The sequence below is a fragment of the Notechis scutatus genome, chromosome 1 (assembly GCF_049901735.1).
Source record: "Notechis scutatus isolate UNSWTSFEM ecotype Mainland chromosome 1, rNotScu1.2, whole genome shotgun sequence".
Taxonomy (NCBI): Eukaryota; Metazoa; Chordata; class Lepidosauria; order Squamata; family Elapidae; genus Notechis; species Notechis scutatus.
The window spans coordinates 248,052,770-248,072,730 of NC_142009.1; the positions used below are offsets into that span (position 1 = coordinate 248,052,770).

Genomic DNA, 19,961 nt, shown 5'->3' on the forward strand with positions numbered 1-19,961 from the left:
CCAGAATTTTCCAGTCAGTTGAAGTCCAAACATTTCAAAGTTACTCAGGTTGCAAAAAATTGCTTTAAAGCAGGGGTGTCATTGCTTTAAAGCAGTTTCATTGAGGGCCACATTAGGGTTGTGTTTGAGGGCCGGGATGGTGTCGGTGTGGCCAGCTCAATATCATTTGTGTCAGGGGCACCTGTGGTGGCCAAATGCTAAGGCAAGACTTCCCTGAGACCCTCCTCACTCTCATAATCTCCTTCCTTCCTTCCTTCCTTCCTTCCTTCCTTCCTTCCTTCCTTCCTTCCTTCCTTCCTTTTCTTCCTTTTCCTTCCCTCTTCCTTCTGCTATCCTCTTCCTCCCTCCCTTTCTTTATTTTTCCTTCCTTCCTCTCTTCCCATCTTACCTTCTTTTTCTTTGTCTTTCCTCTTTCCCTTTCTCCTTTCCTGTCCCTTCTTGCATGCTCAAATGCAAAAGGGGAAACATTTCTTCTTTTCTTTTGTTTTTAGTTTGTTTAACTAGCCCACTGTCAGTGAAAACCGACCGCTGTTTTTGGCTACGACAGCTTCCTGCAGCCCTCTGCCAGTGAAAATGGAGCTCGGGGGGGCACATATGGCCCCCCGTGCCCCGGGCTGATCCTTTGCTGTTTCCAGGCCAGCCTTATAGGCCAGATCTAAGCATCCTGCAGGCCGGAACCGGCCCACAAGCCTTTAGCTTTAAAGGAAGTCCTATTGAGTTGAAAAATTTCTGGTTTCCCCCCCACACACACACTGGATTTTGGCTCTAATAAATGATAGATAGGGTGCACTATCAACTATCATTGTAGCAACTACCTTTTAAGAATGGATCATACCTCAGAACAGTTTTTCTGGGGCCAGCTCTCATGTTCTATAATTCCCTACCAAAGAAGACCTCTTAATTTTCAATTGACCATAGATGGATAGCAGATTGACAGACAGAGGGATACAATGTGTGGTTTGTGTTAGAAAACTATTAGTCGACTCAGGAAGGATGGAGGCAGGCAGGCTGGATGGCTGCTTGGAACCGTACAAAGTAATCTTTTTTTTAACCTAGTGTATTGATAGTCCTTCCCATGAGTCTCTACAGGGGAGCATGGGGGAGCAATTGATGACATGTGCATCATGACATCATCATACAAATGACACAATTTACATAGCTGAACCAGACTTGCATCACCCATTTTTTTTTCATTTTTACTTGCACTTTTATATTTATTTTAAAGATAATATATTACATATAAAATAGACAATTAAAAAGAAACACAAAAATTACAGTCAAGACAAAAAAGGAAGGAAAAATTAAGAAGTGTGCACAACATGTATAGAATCAACATGAAACATATATCATCCGCCCTGGTTGAATGTTGACAAATATGTCTCAAATCAATCTGATACGTTCCCCCTCCCCCTTGCACAGTGGCTCTACAAATAATTATAAGCTTCTTAGCTATACTTGCTATTTTTGGTTTATTACTATTTTACGTCATATTTTTGCAAATTAGCATTTTGAGAATGTTGACATGCTGTTCTATTTCTTACTTGTTTTTCTTCTTAGTTTTAAGTAATGCTTTGTAGAAAGCAATAAAATTAAGGATAAGATTTATCGTTCATCAAACAGAAGCAATATATAGGTTGATAACTGTTTTGGTACATGGCTTAATTTCTGCATACCAAGTGTTTTAAATTGAAAATATACAAGAAATTAATCTGGTTTACTCACTTATTTAATTATAGACTTCAGCCAAATTAAGAGAACTAATTCATGTAAAACAAAGGAACAAAACAGACTCTTATCAAAATCCTTGGGTGTTTTTCTTCTATTCATGAAAGTTCTTTTTGTCTGAGGTTGTACAACTAAATCTCTGTTTTGATAATCTGGATTAAAATTCTCATATCCATCCTTTGTTTTTTTTAAAAAAAATCTAATTATGTATATAAACTAAATTGCTCACCGCTACATATGTTTATCTCTCAAAAACTTTATTGCTGCACTGTCTGTGTTGTACTCCTGTCACAATGTAAGTCTCTCTTTTTTAATATATGCTTATGTAGATATAAGTAGTCCTTGACTTACAACTCTAATGGAGGCCAGAATTTCCATTGTAAGTCATGATGATCATAAATCGATGCACTAGTGTGACTGAACCAATTTTATGATTTGCTTTTTGTGGTGTTCATCAAATTATTGCAATGGTTATAAAGCAAACAGGGTAATTGTAACAGAAATGCTGTGGTTATAAAGCAAATCCATTAATTCCTATGGGTGCTTTTTGCCAGAAACTGACCTACAAGGTCCCTTCCAACTCTTTTAATCTGTTAGATCTGTTACTTCTCATTCAATGCAGTGTTTCCTGGGGTATACAGGTATACTCCGATGTGCTACCAGTAATGTAATTCAAGTCAAGATAAACATATTTGACATGTTAGCATAAGAAATTTGGACCATTGATTTTTTAACACTCAAAGCCTCTGGATAGCATCTTTCTTTTTCTTTTTCTCTCTCAGGAGACTTTATATATATTTATGGAGATTAGATCCTAGAGGCTTTGAAAATAAGAACATTAGGGGTGGCTGCCTTGACGTTCCCCAGAATTTTAATTTATAAAACTGGCATGGACAACTAACATAGCATTGCAGGTTGCTTCTATTCTTTTTACTGCTGCTGTTGCTACTGTTTTACTGTTGTTTTTCCTCATCACTGTCACCATACACCCCTGATAAAAAGGATCACAAGGGAGAAGCTGTGAGGAAGGATACCTTGCCCAAAGGTTGCAAAATCAAGCATTGATCTTGATGTCAAATAGATCTTGATACCTATTGATCCATTCCATTCTCCCTACTTCAGATGTACCTCAAGGACTTTCCAAAGTGGTTGTGCTGCCAGCTATAAAGATAATCAAGACTGTAGAGGGCAACTCAAAAGTAAGACTGATGTGTATTATTCAGCAGTCTAGACTGCAATGCTAGGAAACAACTATTTATATTACCTAAGTAGGAGGAATACATGCTTAGAAAAAATGAAACAGATGTATATAATGCTATCTCCTTCTCCACTAGATGTACTGGACTTCAATACCCACAGTCTCCCAGCCAGTAAAACAGATCGTTGAAGTGCAATATATATGGTGCATCTAAACCAGGTACATACAATGATAATGTGCCTGATAGATCAAGTCAAAGACCTGCCAGCTAGCATTGTACTACCAACAGTGGCCGCCTGCCTGATTTGCTTCTCCCTGACATACAGGAATTTTGCTTACATGATTTCCTTCATGCAACATTACCTTAGATTAGCCAAGGGGCTTGCATGACTCAATGATGGTATGGGCTATTATCATCAGAAGTATACACCCATTATGAGCTGGTGAGAGAAGAAAGGTCTGACCAAATACAATTCACTGAAAAAGTTAGTAGCAACACTCTACTATTCTGCTAAGAAAACCAAACGGACATTCATGATACTGGGAGATAATCCTTCCTCATCTCCTCACACCCCAAGTTGGAAGGTATCCAGTAAGGTATCCAGAGAAAGAGCAGTTGGGAATAAAGCCCGTGCTCATGCTGAGGTTGAACTAAAAGTCAAAGGGACAACAGTTGTAGATGTGGCCAGAAGCAAAAGGAATGTTCAGTGCTGCAAAGATACATATATCATTTGCATGGGGTTTATCAGAACCAGAAACCAAAGTGAATTTGATGTTATCAGAGAAAAACAAGAAGATATAAAGAGTAATCATTCCCATCCCTCCCAAATTCACACACTGGGATATGTCCCATGGTGACATGCTTGATAAACATGAAATTATGAGCTGGAACCCAACAGGTAAATCAAAGTATCCAGAAGCTCAGATGAAGCTTTGCAACAGGATGTGCAATATAATTGTGACATTCCCAACCTGTCCCTTAAATCCAGTTGCAAAATAGGACCTCACTTCTGGTTATCTTCCTACAGAACCTCTTGTATGACAGTTACTACTCCTTTTATCGTACTATGTGAATGTGATTGATGTAGAGAGGAGAAAATACACATTCTGAACCCACCCAGTTCTCAATAAGACAAGTCTGCCTTCTCACCAATGGTACTTAAACATTTGTGTACCCTTGAATTTGCAATATTTCTGTATACACATGTCTTAAAAGTGTGATCTTTCTTTCCCACATACATTTTTAAACTAGAGAATCCAATTAAACAAACGAGTCAAAAATGTTATACTTTTATTTTTTTTAATCATTTTTGAATAACAGAAAAAGAAAAGAGACAAAGTACAAAAGTAATGATAGAAATACATACATTATCAAAGAAAAAAAAAACACGTAATTGCTTTAGCAAAAGATGAACCCCCCAAAAATAAACCCAAAAAGGAAACAAAGTAAAATATATCATTATCACATTGAACAGTTTCAATCCTATAATATACTTGTATATGTTTCTAAAACACTTGTAGGAAGTTAGCACCCACCCCTCTCCTAGAAAATTGAAATAGCCTAGGAAATATTAAAAAGGCAGATTATTTCCTCTAAAAAGAGTAGAAACTCAGAAGCAGAAACTCACCTCAGAAGCAGAATCTCACCTCCACCTTTGTTAATGGGTTGGCCATTAAGGCCTGGGCCAGAATACTTTACATAACAAAGATCTCCAGGTAAAGCTATAACAATTGCCAAAAGCCCTTTTAAGGGCATAATCATCCAGCAAGGCTCGACCAAGCCTGGAACTCAGGAAAGCCTACAGAGTTGCCCCTGGGAGTCTGACAACCAATTAGAATACAAGCTCCAATTCAAATCCCAACGGAAGGTATAAAACCCAGGCACTCTCAGCACCTCAGCCCTTTTTTCTTGATCTCTTCTCACCTTGAAGCATGGGATCACCCTTCTCTGAAGCTCTAGGCCATGTGGTCCTGTCCACCATTAAACCTTCCAAGCAGCCTCCATGTTTCCAGTGTCTTTTTCCCCACTTGGAACTGAACCCAGAAGGATATTTCTTCCAACACACTTATGTAAGTACCATGCTTTTTTTGAACCTACTGTATTTTATATAAATGAATCCCATAGAGTATATAAAGTCTATGTCTATAGGCAATCCATAAGTCTGAAACCCTGTACTTGCTCATTTGATTGTTAGCTACATATTTGCGTGTGGCAAAAGTCTAGAAAGATTCCCACTGGAAGAGGAAATTAGAGTCAAGTGTTTCAACCAATGGGATGATACTCCAGTGGGAGGCTGGGAGGTCCTGCCTTGAATTAAAAAAAGAAAGAAAGAAAGAAATTATGGGTACTGAATATCAAAGTGTGATCTTCACAACATAGTGCGAAAGTGTGCCATGGCTCGAGCATAGGAGCTAGTTGTTGACACTCAGCAAGATGGAAAAGAAGACAAAACTATTTCCGAAGAGTTTTGGCTCCATCAGACCACTGTCAAGTAGATTGCATACAAATACAGGCAATTCAGCATCCCTGTTACCTTCCTCAAGAGTGGCCAATTAACCAGGATTATACCAACAGCAAGGTATGTAACTCTCCAGGAAGTGATCTATGCATGTCTAAACAATATGAATTTGTCTGCAGCCTAACCTTTCAACCTTTTCTGCTACACCACCTACCTGGCCCGCAGTAAAATGTAGCTCAAAATCAAAACCCATTGTTGGAATATTACATTCCTGAGCGAGTGCCTCTAATGTGAATGTAACACCACCCACATTCTAAAGGTCACATATTTTCATTGTGATCCCCCCCCCCCCAATCTTTGGTCAGGTTGTGAAAGTATCCATGGAAGCGTACCAAAGGAACTGCCTACAAACACCTTTATATGATGCTTTTTCATGCAGTGTTGACAGAAGAATGAACAGAAAAACAAACATCAGCAAAAGAGAAAAAAGAAGAGGAAACAGCAGACATTTTGTCAGCATATTTTCCTTACATTGAAGCCAAGGACCCCATGCCCTGTAAAAGAAACAAATTTATTTTCCCCCCAGTATGAAATAATATTCTTTCAACAGTTCATAAAAAAAGCAGTGGCAAAACAGGGGAAGTGATGGATTTCTCTGTGATTCTTGCTTCATTTCCTTTCTCTTTACCTTTATATGTAATAACATGTTTGCTCAATTTGGCTTTGCTAATATCAAGCAATTTCAGAGTCATACATTTCAACTAATTGCTTAGGTTGAAAACCAGATGTAAAGATCTACTAACAGTTCTTTTTTAAACAGTGCATTTGAAGGCATCCTGCTCAGTTTTGAATCTGAAATCTAACAGATTGCAATTAAGTCAATATAATACATTTTTAAATGTAAGTGCTGTGCTGGGGTTAGAAAAAAGATGCTGACTTTAAATTATCCATTTACTTTGGACTGGCATTTTTTAATTGGCTTTTTGAACATTTATATTGACGTCTCACTATTGTAAATTAAAACAAATAAAACATGGTAAGCACATTTATGGCATTATCCTTCATTTAAAATTATCATTTGAAATAATACATAAAAGTAATGTTCACTTTTAAAAAATCAGAGCATTAGCCTCCAGCTGTCTTATCTGCAGGAACATGTTTAAACTCTACTGAGGCCCCAAAAGCGTTTTTTAGAAAACACAAATAGTTGGTATGTGTAATCCAAAGCCTTCATGAAAATACTTTGGATAGAGAATGAATGAATGAATGAAGGAAGGAAGGAAGGAAGGAAGGAAGGAAGGAAGGAAGGAAGGAAGGAAGGAAGGAAGGAAGGAAGATGAGGCAGTAGGAACAATGTTATCAGTTTGTACTTTAGTAAATAGATGTTTCATGGCCATAGTTATTGGGGCAGCCAACTGGTAACCTGAGCTCTTTCTTAGGTAGCTATTTTGTAAGAGTACCCCAATGCACTGTATATTTCTATCATCTTCCCCCTCTCCTGCCCTCGTGTGTTTATTTCCAACAGATAACCTGCATTTTTAAGAGAAGCAAAGAGGTTGCAGAAAAGGGGCATAAAATAAGTAATGGTTGGGGATGTGTAGTTTATTTTGCTCAATAAAGTATAAACTATTTGATTTATTTAACGTATTTGCTAATCATGGGAAAATTTTGAATTATGTAGTAAAAGTATTCTGAAATAAAATCTATGCTTCTTCCATAGACAGACATGTATTCAATATTGTTGGCATCCATGTATTGGTATATTATTGGCATCCATGCTCAAGAAATTTTTTAAAAGCATAACATGGAATAATACGTCAAATGCCAGAGCAATTTAAAAAATGAGATAAAATTTCTACAGCCTTCATTACTAGTTTCTTATCCATATGAATTAGGCACAGTTTCAGACACCATTCCCTAAAAACTGACTTAATATATGGTAAACAGGTAAGAAAAGGATTTGTGCAAGGTAACTGTGTTTTTGTGTGATTTCCATTTATTCCTGGCTGAACAAGATTGTCAATGGATTGACTCCACCCCAAAAAGCAAACAAATGGCTTATTCAGGTAAAATTAACAAGACAGCTTTTGTGCAAAATATTCACTGGAAACAGAATCCATTTTAATGAAGCACAGGGATGCAGTTTTCTCTTATTTTGCTTTCCAGATAAAGCAGGGATAAAAAATAAAGAGTTGAATTATAATCACATTGCTGCATTGTTTTGTAAGGAACTATGTTCCTCCCTGAATTGTTACCTGGCTTCTGAACTAAACAGCTGTTGACATATTTCTCAAGTAACAGCTTTAGAGTAATATTACTGTTAGTAGTTTTACTTTGTTTTCTATTCTTGTCCCTGGTTTCCGGGATAATGTCTGATCAACTTGACTTTTGTTAACATGTTTACCACTATCTCCTTTCTCTCTCACAGCTCTTATTACTTTAGGTTCAAATGACAAGGAAAGGAAAAGAAGGGCTGCAGAATAGCTATGGCAATCTACAGTTCAAAATTACCACTGAATGGGGCATTGACTTTCTAATAAAGAAGGAACAGTGAACACAGTGTTACCTGGAATGTTTTAATGCTGGATTCATGACATGGTGCTGGAGGTCAGCTATGTGCCTTTGGATACTTCCCTTGAGGTCTGCCCGGCTCCCTGACCCTCATATTTAAAATGTTTTTCTACCTCTTCCTTACTACCTCTCACACTGCCTGCCTCTCCTCCCAGATGATGCTGGAGCTTTTTGCTTTCAGAAGTTGCATGGTGGAATGAATGAATTTTGCAGACCAGAAATGAACAAAATACTCACTGTGTTCTGACCAGTCCTGAGAGAACTGCTACTATTTCTTCCTTTCGTATGAAAAATCCAGTCCTATTATGCAATCTAAAATTGCATGTCTCATTGTTGAAGCTTCAGGATCAAAAATTTCACGGTCCTTTTTAAATGACAAATTTCTCCTACCCACTTCTTGTGCATTTGACTCTTTCAAAAATGGGGGAACTTCACTTTTTTTTTTTTTTTTGCATTACATTTCATATTTTTTTTAATTCTCTTCTACAATGTCCAACCTATCAAGAACATTCTGAATTTATTTCTAAAGTGTTAGTTATCCAGTTGGGTTTTTTTTTTTTTTTTTGTTACCTGCCAACTTAAGAAGCAGATCTTTATCTCTTTTCCAAATCCTTAATATCAATATTGCAGAGCACATGGCTCATTAGAGAGTCCCTTGGAGTCCCCTGCCACAACTCCTCCGATTTGATGCAGAATTATGAATAACTATTTTAATATGCTTCTTCAAACAGTGGAGGGCCAATGACATGGAGCACTTTTGATATATCAGATTGCATGGTTGGTAGTGGTACTGATTTTTCAGAACCACTCCATAATTTCAGCAGGGGCTGCTGTTGTCACTTCAATGACTCTGAGATAGTGTCAACACAGACACTAACCCTAACCTTAAAACAATCCTTTTTGGCTTGGTACCTAAGTGGTTATAGGACAACATACTGTAATTGATCTGGACCCATCCAGTAAGGTTTTCCCAGGAAAACCTGATAGTTGTGTTTGATTTTCTTGAACTGAGAGAGTAAGGCTGGAAAATACTCTTCCTCAGTTATGGGTCCTCTAATTTGGAATACTGTAGCATCTCCCCCTGTATAAACCTTCTGAAAATGAAATAAAGTAGTCTTCTGCCAGGTAGGATTAAGATCAGGGGTGGGATCCGACCGGTGTAACTACCGGTTCGGTGATTTTACATTTTGCCCGAGCATGCACGTTTCATGCACACGCCTGACGTGCGCCGCATGTGCATGTATATCGTCATCATCTAGCTGAGCAGTGCTGCGCGTGGATGCGCAGCGGTTGAAAAAGCACTTTTTTCTGCTTTTTTAACTGCAGCTGTGTCTCGCAAAGCAGCTGCGGTTGAAAACGCAGGAAATAAAGGTCAGGTAACAGCCTGGGCGGGCGGGCAGGCCAAAACAGCAGCAGACATAGAACGGTTCTATGTATGCTCTCTGTTTGTTGCTTTTCAGAGCAACTGGTTCTACAGAAGTGAACATAACAGGTAGAATCCCACCCCTGATTAAGATCTTGTGAGAGGCATGAGGGAGGATGATTGTGTTTTTGATTTTTTTCTTGTGGTTTCTTATCTAATTATGTGTTATCCTGTTTTTTTGCACTGTATGTGTTTTAATTTATAGTTTGCTATAATTCATTGTGTTATTAAGCATCCGAAGTCCTTGGAGACTGTGGCGCCTACTTGATAAATAAATAATGAAACATGTGTTTCATCATTCTAGGTGCTGGAACCAGGCTTGAGGCATAATTCATCATTCATGTGTTACTGAAAAGGAAAGGTGAGAAAACCTAAATCAAAGTTTCTGTCTATCTAGTAGACAAACAGATAATGTATATCTAGTAGACATTAAGGATCAACAAGCCTCTATTCATCAAGCAACTCTTAATATCGTTTACATTTTATTCAGTGCAATTACAGTGCTTAGTGTTGGGTTTCTTGCTCTTCCTTAGTCAAAGCCCAATATATAAACTTTGGCAAGCACTCCTGTGCTCATCAAAGAACTCTTTGAACTGCCAACTTGATTAAGGCAACTTCTCTTTTTAGGATAATCTTTGTCATTAGAAAAGAGAAAAAGAAGACCTGTTAGCACTGATGCTTGGTTTGCAACACTCACCACTAAAAGATCTGAGAAACATGCTGAGAAAACAATTCAATGAAGCCTTGCTGGCAATATAAAATTGTTCCTAGAGAACCAAAACATGTGCTTGTCATCGGCCAAAAGGCAGCTTAAAAAACTGAGGTTCAATGAGTGCTTGATGAAGTTGCACTTTCTTTGAAAAGTGTAATTCTGGAATCAACCATGACCTGGATGACATCTGGAATCAATCGTAATCTGGTTAATCAGGAGATTGAACAAATCCCTAAAGTTTTTATTATAAAAACATACTTCTGATTAAAGATTTCTCTGTTTGATTTGAAGGTGTAACGTTTTATTCCCCCGGCCTTTCCAGGAGTTATTCTTTTATCCTATGCAGTTCTCTTCTATTGGTCAAATGAGGAGAAAGTAATAAAAGCCCTTATCTCTTTCCTCTACAGTCTCCAGTGTTACTCCTCCTGCTATTCTGGACAGCCCCCACATTTCTGTGAAATAGATTTTCTTGGGATAGGGTTAAGATTGAATTCCTTCCTCCAGTTAGCAAATAGTTTCTACTAAATCAAAAGTTGTCCACGGATAGAATCAGCTTTTTCTGGAAGTCTGGCAATAATATTTATTAACCAATTGGAGTGATATGTGTTGCACATGAGACAATATTGTAATATGGCTTGGGGGATGCTAATTCATCCCTGTGAGTCATTTTTGCTTCATAGTATATTTCAGAAAATATACAGTAGTGTTAAAAAGGCTCTGAATCCCATAAAAATCTTTCCACTATATAAAGGGTTGGGGTTGGAAGAACAGGCCATGTTAACTGCATGGAAAAGAAAGATTTTGCACTGTACAAAAGAAAATTTTCATTAGTTCCTGTAATGAACAAGTACAACGCTCACTTGATTCAGCAGAGTCTTGGGCAGATCCATCCAACCTGAGTGGTGCTCACATGCCCCTCCACAAATCCCCTCATTCTTTTGCTAGAAGATCCCCATATATGTATTTTCACATATGGAAGACTATATCTGTGAGTTATATCTGTGGGTTGTTGTACCGTTTGAGTTCACTCACATCCCATTTTTGAAATTTGAAATCTTTGATGGCCCTGCCTTCTTTTCCAGGGTAGCTCTGCATGGTCAGTCACATGCAAGACTTTATGGAACAAAGTTTGTATAGTCCTTCCCTATGTCAACAAAGTTGAGTGGACCAAACATGAAGTCCTCTTCTATGATTATATAATGACCATCTGCATTTTCCTTGCCTTAAAACAAGTTTGCACAGGCAGGCTCTTCTCAAAGTGATTGCAATCTTGGCAAGTCTTGAAAGGACTTGGAAACCCATTTGGAAACCACTTCTCTAGGAAGGTCTCCTATTGTACCAATTGCGTAATCTCTCCACTCTGTGCGTGTGTGTGTGTGAGAGGGGGAGGGCAAGTGTGTACATATACATACTTGGAGACACACAGATATGTCTCACTTCACTGTCAATAAACATGGTCTTCATCATAAAGCAACTGTAAGGCTTTTGAAGTAATCTCCCTTATAAGTTTTTGATTCAAACACAAAGCTGTCTGCTGATAATATCTCTAGCTCAGCACTCTGTAAATTCTTGAGAGAAAAGAAAGGCTCAGCAGCTATATGATGAATGTTCATAGACCAGATTGTGCCAGAATCCTGCCACCTAATTCTCTTAAGCAAACAAATCTGGAACAACTGGCATGCTTTGTTCAAAGAAGATTTTCAAAATAATAATAATAATTCCAAAATATAATATTAATATTCAATTGCACTGCAAATACTTTGAAATATCAGGAGTACACATCATATACTTCATGTACAGGCTACACTTGAGTTTTAACTTCAGTGGCAGTAGCAGCACTCCAAAAAGTAATCAGAGTCAAGATTTTTATAGTATCAGTGGTGGGATTCAGCTGGTTCACAACAGGCAATGGAGCAGCCAGTGCAAGGAAAGGAGAAGGCCGCTTTCCCTCCTCTTCCCCTTGGGACAGCCACTCTGTTGCCTGTTTCTCCCTTGCAGCGCAGCACCCAGGATCCACTTTGATAGCAGGGGTGGTAATTTAACAACCAGTTCGTCCAGGGCCAGGTTGGCTGTCACGGGATGCTCGTCCCACATGTGCAGCAAAGCTGGAGGATGGGGGTGGGCGATGCCTCCCCTGGCAGCCAACCTGACCCTGGGTGAACCGGTTGTTAAATTATTTGAATCCCACCACTGTATAGTATGATATTGACAATAAGGTGGTGGAACAGAAGAAGAAAACACTGGTTTCTGACTACATTCAGCCATGATGCTGATAGAGGATTTTTGGACCGATCACCAACTTAAAGCCCAACTATGTCATAGGATTCTGAGATGCAGAAATGGATGTAATCTAATTGATCAAATATTAATTAATGGTGTTAGGATAAAAATAAAATCTGATTCACTTTATGTTTAAAAATGCCATGAAATAAATACAGTTAAGATTATTATTAAATACAAGGGAGTTATGATCTCTTGTTCTCACAACAAAAGTTACAATTTGTGGAAAGTGAAAAGAAATTTACTTTAAGGTAAAAAGCAAACTAGTTATGGATGTCACTCCAAGCCAGTGGAAATTATATTCAGTCGGAGGCTGAAAGTGGTTTCAGCAGCTGCTTCTGACTTTTTTTTCAGCTGCTCACTTAGAGTAGCAAGATACTAAAGTAATGACAGCATTTATTGATCAAATCTCAAGATCTTTCAGGGTGAACACAGAAGTGTTTCTGCATTCATAATCTCTAAATAATTAGGTATGTAAAGTATCTAATATTATTTGCAATTAGTGGTAGCATGTTTTTTATATTTTCCCCAAGCTTTATGGATTTTCCCTCTGATATATATCTGAAAAGTTCAGTGGTACCCAAATAATTTTAAGGGAGAGAACAGACATACCTGTGAAATTGGATTCCTAGCTGAAATGAGGGGCAAATTCCTTATCTTTTGGAAGATGTCTAATGGTAGCTTGAGGAGAGGTTATTAGCTGGTTGGAAAGTGATATTTAAGTTCAACAAAATATAAAACAATGCAAAAATAAAAAAAAAAAAAAGATTGTGGTATATTTATTCAATAAAGCTTCAGTGAACCATTTTTTAAATGATGGGCTTTTTTGCTGTTCAGTAACTTAGTCTTGTCTAACTCAGAGGTGGTATTCAGCAGGTTCTGATCAGTTCTGGAGAACCGGTAGCGGAAATTTTGAGGAGTTCGGAGAACCGGCAAATACCACCTCTGACTGGCCCCACCCCCATTTATTCTCTGCCTCCCAAGTCCCAGCTGATTGGCTGGGTGTTCTTTTTTTGCCCTGCACAGGAGAACGGAGCTGGAAAGCTGGTTAGTGGGGTGTGGAGAGAATGGGGATTTTGCAGTAACCTTCCTCCAGGAGTGGGGAAGGAATGGAAATTTTACAATATCCTTCCCCTGCCACGCCCACAAAGCCATGCCCACAAAGCCATGCCCACAGAACCAGTAGTAACATTTTTTTGCAGTGGTCTAACTCTCTGTGACTTTAGGCACATAGCACATCAAGGTCCCTGTCTTCCACTGTCTCCCACATTTTGCCCAAATTCATGTTCATTGCATTGATGACACTATCTAACCATCTCATCCTCTGCTGTCCTCTTCTTCTGTTGCCTTCAATGTTTCCCATCCTCAGGGTCTTTTCCAATGAGTCCACTCTTCACATTTAGGTGGCCAGAGCATTTGAACTTCAGCTTTGTATCTGTCCTTCCAAAGAACTGTCAGGGTTGATTTCCTTTAGCATTAACTAATTTGATCTCCTTGCAGTCCAAGGGAGCCTTCTTCAATGCCACAATTTGAAAGCATCTTTGGCATTCCGCCTTCCTTATTAAAATTATTGTTATTAATTCCTTATTAAAATGATTGATGTGACTTCATACTATGATCTTGCATTTAATAAAATGCAAATGCTGAAACAGTATCTGTTGACTTAGTAGTAAGCAAATATATTCACCTTAAATAACTAGATGCATATTTAAAGGAGGATATTTGTAGCTCAGGGTTGAAATGAGGGGTCCTTGGTGTTCTCTGAGCTTGCTTGTTTTCTTGCAGATGTGTCATTACCCTAATTAGGTAACATCATCTGATTAACTAGGGGAATAGTTTCCCTTCAGAAGTTGTCGGTGCTTCATCACTGGAGGTTTTTAAGAAGAGACTGGACAGTCACTTGACTGAAATAGTATAGGGTCTCCTGCTTGATCAGGGAGCTGGACTAAAAGACTTCCCAAGGTCCTTTCCAGCTCTCCCTAAGTACAAGACAGAGCTCGCCATCTTCCTTCAAATGCCAAACATTGTATCTCCTTTACAAAATATACCAAAATAACAGAGGGGGAAAACTAATTGTGCGTACAAAAAAAAGATACAGCTAAATATATACCTTACATAAAGTGCATTCTTAATCTGTGGGTAACTAGGTGTGTATGTTATATTACTTGCAATAAATGCTTGCATATATTTACCTTGTTTCCTAAGTTTTATGTTTTCCTCTGATATACATCTGATACTTTGTAAGAGCCAACTAAGGAATTTTAATATAGAGAATGAGGCTAGAGATGAGAAGAGGCCTATGTTGTATGACCAAGGGGAGAAAACTAGGGCTGTTAAGACACGAATATGCCAAGATAGAACTGCAAGTCAGAACAGAAACAAAGACAAATACAAATGTCCACAAAAATGTCCACACCCTATATACCCCAAAGACAAGGCAATCTTATCCCCAACAAACATTCCTTCCCAACACAGAAATATAAAACACACCATCCAAACCGACCCATTGCACCTGTGGGAAATTAGACTCAGCATCATACAGATGGAGCTTACTTTACTGTAGTGAAAATTACATAATGAGTTCGAGATGACTGCTGCCCACATGGATACAGATCCCTCCTTAGACCAGAAAGTGAAATTTTGCTAGGGTAGCAGCAATAAAATGTTAGCTCCTCATCCCTTGTGTCTCTGGAACTACACTGCTAGGAATTACACTAAAAATAGACTTACTACCTCTGACTACAGAAACCAAAGAGATTTCTAGCTAGAAGCAAGAAAGAAGAACAGACTCTCATTCTTTGCTGCCATCTAACAGCCATCCAGATTTTTTCAGCCTAGATCTAGTAAGCCTAGTTGTTGTTGGAGAAGGGGAATTTTTTTTCTCATTGTAAAATACAATCTCTGACAAACTGGCAGAAAGACAAAAAGGGTCTAGAGACCAGACCAGAAATGAAAGAAAACACTGCAGTCCTCAAACAGCAGCTCCTAAGCAATGAAAGAGCCAGGAAGAGATGTAGATGTGTCCCCTCTGTCTTAGCCTGCTAAGGGAAAGAAAAGAGGATGAAATTTACCTTCAGTTTCTCCTAAATCATGCTGGGACCTGGACACCATGTCCAGCACTGGGTGGGGCCTGCTTTGACGTGGGTTGGTCCCTCCACTCTTCCCACTTTTTTTATTTTGTAGGTAAGCTTGTGTTTGTTCATGTGTCAGATCTGGGATTGGCATTAATGCACTCCTGGGCATGATTCTTTCTCTATATAAACAGGAACATTAAAGGAAAAGGGAGGAGAAAAGGCAACCTTATACTTAAAACTGGGAAGGGGGTAGAGGAAGGTCAGGTTCTCCTGTGGGAAGGGAGTGGGGAATACATTCTGGATCTGGTCCCTGTATGTGAGGTTTGGGGAATATTCTTTCACAAATAACTTTTCACCCTTTTCAATTAAAAAGAAGACAAGCTTCCTAGGAACTGAAAAATAGGCTTCCCAATTACAGTATGTGTGGTTTACAGTTCTACCGCTTCATTAGCAACAATACTAAGCAATCCTTTTAATCCATGGGATTTATTATTGTGCCTAAGTCTGTAAATGATATGTGAAAATGAACTATACATGCCCTGACTCTGCCTTTTTCTAATTTTCATCACCTGAACTTCTGATTTCCAAATTCCACAGGGGAGAAATGTGTTCCTTTTTCTTTTGTTACAATAACTTCTATTAATACATGTTCATCCAAGGAATTTGGACATTTTGAATGTATTACATTATTATAATTGGTAAAGTCACAGAAACCCTATGATTTAAAAAGAAAGAAAAAGAAAAGCCAGTTCTATGAAAGAAAGTTTGATACGAATAGCAAAGAGGATAGGACCTGTCCAATGGAAAACTGGAATAACCTATTTCTCTGGGAGCATTTTTATGATTACTGTGAACAAACAATTGCAAAGTGTACCACGTTTCTTAGTGATTTAGATACACAGAGGCAATTCTCCAGATCCTGCTCTTTTATGTACAAGAATAAGTGGGAAGAGGATGAGAACAGAGCAGCATTTCCTGTTGATGTATCTCTCATGCTAAATAGTATGAAATAGAAATCCTAGTTCCACAAATATATAACCAAATTTGTCTTTTATAGCAGCAAGGATGTTTGGAAAGATATTTTGGGACAGGCAAAAAAACTGAAGGAAATTGAAACAAAAATTAGCTGTTTGTCCGTAAGACAAATTCTGCTTTGTGTGTGTAGGAGTGACAACTTCTAAAAACAAATCTTGCCTTAATGTTATACTATAAATTAAGGCAAAGGAAGTAGGTAGAAGCTCTCTGATTGAGGTAATTGGATAATAATATGAAATCAGAGTTTGATTGTGCTTTTCACATGTTACTACTACCAGCAACTTGATTTTGTTACTACTTATAAACTGAAATGTTTGAATGAAGGGCATCCTTCAGAATTACCTCAGAAATAGATTTGATTATTCTGTACTGTGTGTTAAATAACAAAACTATGTTTTTAAAAGGCTAATTGAAATATTTATTGGAGTGAACATCTAAACAACTTGCCAAAGTAAGTAACTTAGTAAAATTAATTAGCATCTGCAAAGACTTTAATCTGAGACATATGAACTATTGCCAAAATAAAATGCAATTGGCTAATGACATTAGGTGTCACTCAGTAAAATTGGGTCCCATTAGGCCTCCAAAGCCTGAAAAGACAGACAGACAGACTGCTGGTTATGCATTCCTCCTTTTAATACACAGGCAATGTTCTTTCATCTTAGTTATCTCGTTATCTTTTTAGTTGGAATATTGAGGTGTAATTAACACTAAGGTAAACAAATCAATAAGGCATTATGACTTTGAAATGCATAACTTCAGATAGCTAAGACTCATTTCTCTATTTGGCACTCAGTGTTTCTATGATCAACTGAACCCTGTGCTAAGGCTTGACAAAATGAGGATCCAAAAGATAAGAATATTTTCAAAAGAATCAAGTAGTATATATTCTACATCCCTCAATCAAGGCACTGGAGGTACTGTTTGAAATACAATAATGCAAAACTTTTGAAAGGTGCTTTGGAATCATTAAAGCAGCCACATCTTGTGCTTTGCAATCTGGGCTCTGGGCTGCATATGCCTGAACAGGCTTTTTGCTTTGTTGGGAAATAAGCAAAATGAAGTTGTCTCTACATGTACATACAAGCATCGACAGCCAGGAGCAGCTTCCAAAGCAGCCAGAAATACCTGGAAAAAGACACAGTCACTTTAAGAAGTTTGGAAATTCCTCTGTCAAACAGCCCTACTATAAAGGACTCTTGATCTCATAGTGGTTCCATTGTAATTGAAAGTGTACTTGTAGTGGCACTGTGGCACTGACATTGAAATAGAAGGATTAAATAAAATGGATTAATATTTTTATACCCAGCAATTGAAGAAAATATGACTCATTGCCTCAATGGATAAAGATATGCTAAAGAAAACCTGCCAAGAAAAAAGCCTGTCCCACAATGGAAAAACACAAAAGGCTGAAAAGTGCTACTGTAGTTCCAAGTCATTTCTCCTGTTCACTTTTCAGTGTCAGATCCAGTAAATCTGGGGGTACATCTGGTAGAGGAGGAATGTTTGTAGCTTAAGACTGAATTCAAACAACTGAAGATCCTGTTACGAACTCTTTTTTTTTTTTTTTAGTTATGACAGCACTGTCAAAAATAATGCAAGTATAAGGATCACAACAAATAAGAGGAAGCGTGAGGCTCATCAACAGCCTGCGAAATAGGTGGCTCATGACAAACTGCCCAGCAGAATCACATGTATTACTTCACTTCTTTTGTTCCACAAGAATAACAGAATAACAGAGTTGGAAGAGGCCTTGGAGTTGGAGGGCTTCTAATCCAATGTGGACTGGCACTGGTTCGTGGCATGCTGCGCAAACAAGCAAAGCCCTCTCCCTGGGATGCAGGTAGCACACAAAACCACACCTCCTCCGGTCCACAGGAAAAAAAAAACTCTCCACAAAACCAGTCCCTGGTGCCAAAAAGGTTGAGGGCTGCTGCCCAATTGTTGTCCAATATCTTTTTGTAAAAAAAAAACCTTCAGTGTTGGAGCATCCACAACTTCCACAGGCAAGTTGTTCCATTGATGAATTGTTCATGAATCATTCATTAACAAGATTCGTGGAGTTCCCTGACCACTTTTCAAAAACCTGTGAAGAACGTGATGTGTTCACTTCTACATGAAGCTCATTCCCAGTTCTATAGAGAAGATGGCTGAGACACTTAATTGCATGCCTAATACAATTTGTGAATCAACAATGGACTGAATAAAAATGGTGTTAAATAGTTATGAATTGCATTTAGAATATTTTGGAAAAGGGGGAATCAAACAGCAGTGGTAGAATTTAAGGCTGAATTAATTTTTTTTTCCTGAAAATGGATTAAAGCTGAAAAAGTAAGCACCTTGGGAACATCATTAGATTTAATTGTTGATTCAGCAGTAGACAAATGTAATAAATACTTTCTATAATATGCAGAGAGATTAAATAAATACTGGCAGAGCTCCAGAAACCATAAATCAAATGGCAGAATGTGCAGAACAAAGCACATTTAATCTTTTAGAATATAACTTTTTGCAGTGCCCATGGTAAAATCATGTTTTACTTTTCAGTTATTTTATCAGCTGGATATTGTTGAAGAACTTGCTGCTTTAGAACAACAGAGTACCCAAACCATTTTCTCCTGTTTATTTAAAAACCACAGTGCCCTCATAATGAAAATCAGAGTTCACAAAGTGATTCATAATGCTAGGTCAACATTTCGGAAGATAACTGCGTCCCACTGGTTTTTTGCAAAGAGCAACATAGTGCTGTTTTAATAAGTTAAAGCAGGGGTGAGAAACACCTTTGTGGTGAGGAGATATACTCTAGTGAGGGGAAAATACTTTTGAGAGCTATAGGGAGCATGTGTGATGACCCAGGGCGTGGTACAAAGGCAACACAGTCAGATAAGCAATAAGAGTCCCTTTATTATCTCCAACTTTGCCCCCAATGTCCAGTTTACCTTTGGCTCAAGAAAAACTCTCCCAGGAACAGCCTTTGATTGTAGAAAATTCAGTCCAAAACAAGGTACACACAAGCTGTAACTTAAAATCCAAACAAAACAAACTGAAGTAATTAGTTTGGCAGGGCAGGAACAGGAATTTCAAACTTGAAAACACGGCAAAACTCACACCGTTGGGCAGATGCCAGGAAGACAGATAAGCCACGACAATACAAGATAAAGTCATGTTTGCTCCCAACAGCTTGCTACATGCAGTTTGCCTTTTTAATACACTTGTTCCCAGCTGCAGCTAATGAAAGGAATGAGGGCCCTTTCCTACCCCGTAAGCCACGCAACCCATGTTACTCTCTTCTTCGTTCTTTCCTGCATGCCCTAGGATGAAGTGGGGGGTGGGCCTGGGTCTTCCTCTGAATTCCCCCTCTCTTGTTCTACCTCTTCACTGCTCTGCCCAGCTGGACTTCGCCCTTCCCCAGTTTCTTCCACAGCTAACGGAGCCACACTCCCACTCCCTGTCAGCTGTTTGGCTTCCTCCTCCAAGTCAGATT

The 19,961-nt window shown here is 38.4% G+C and overlaps 1 long non-coding RNA gene across 1 annotated transcript in view; it reads left to right on the forward strand.

The window, feature by feature from the left end:
* The first annotated feature begins 4,779 nt into the window (after positions 1-4,779).
* The window catches only part of LOC148133317 (uncharacterized), a 55,939-nt gene continuing 40,757 nt past the window's right edge, over positions 4,780-19,961 (forward strand). Inside the window, exons 1-3 of the long non-coding RNA XR_015747275.1 lie at positions 4,780-4,993; positions 7,811-7,989; positions 9,681-9,737. This is a non-coding gene — a long non-coding RNA (uncharacterized LOC148133317). The remainder of the gene's footprint in view (positions 4,994-7,810; positions 7,990-9,680; positions 9,738-19,961) is intronic.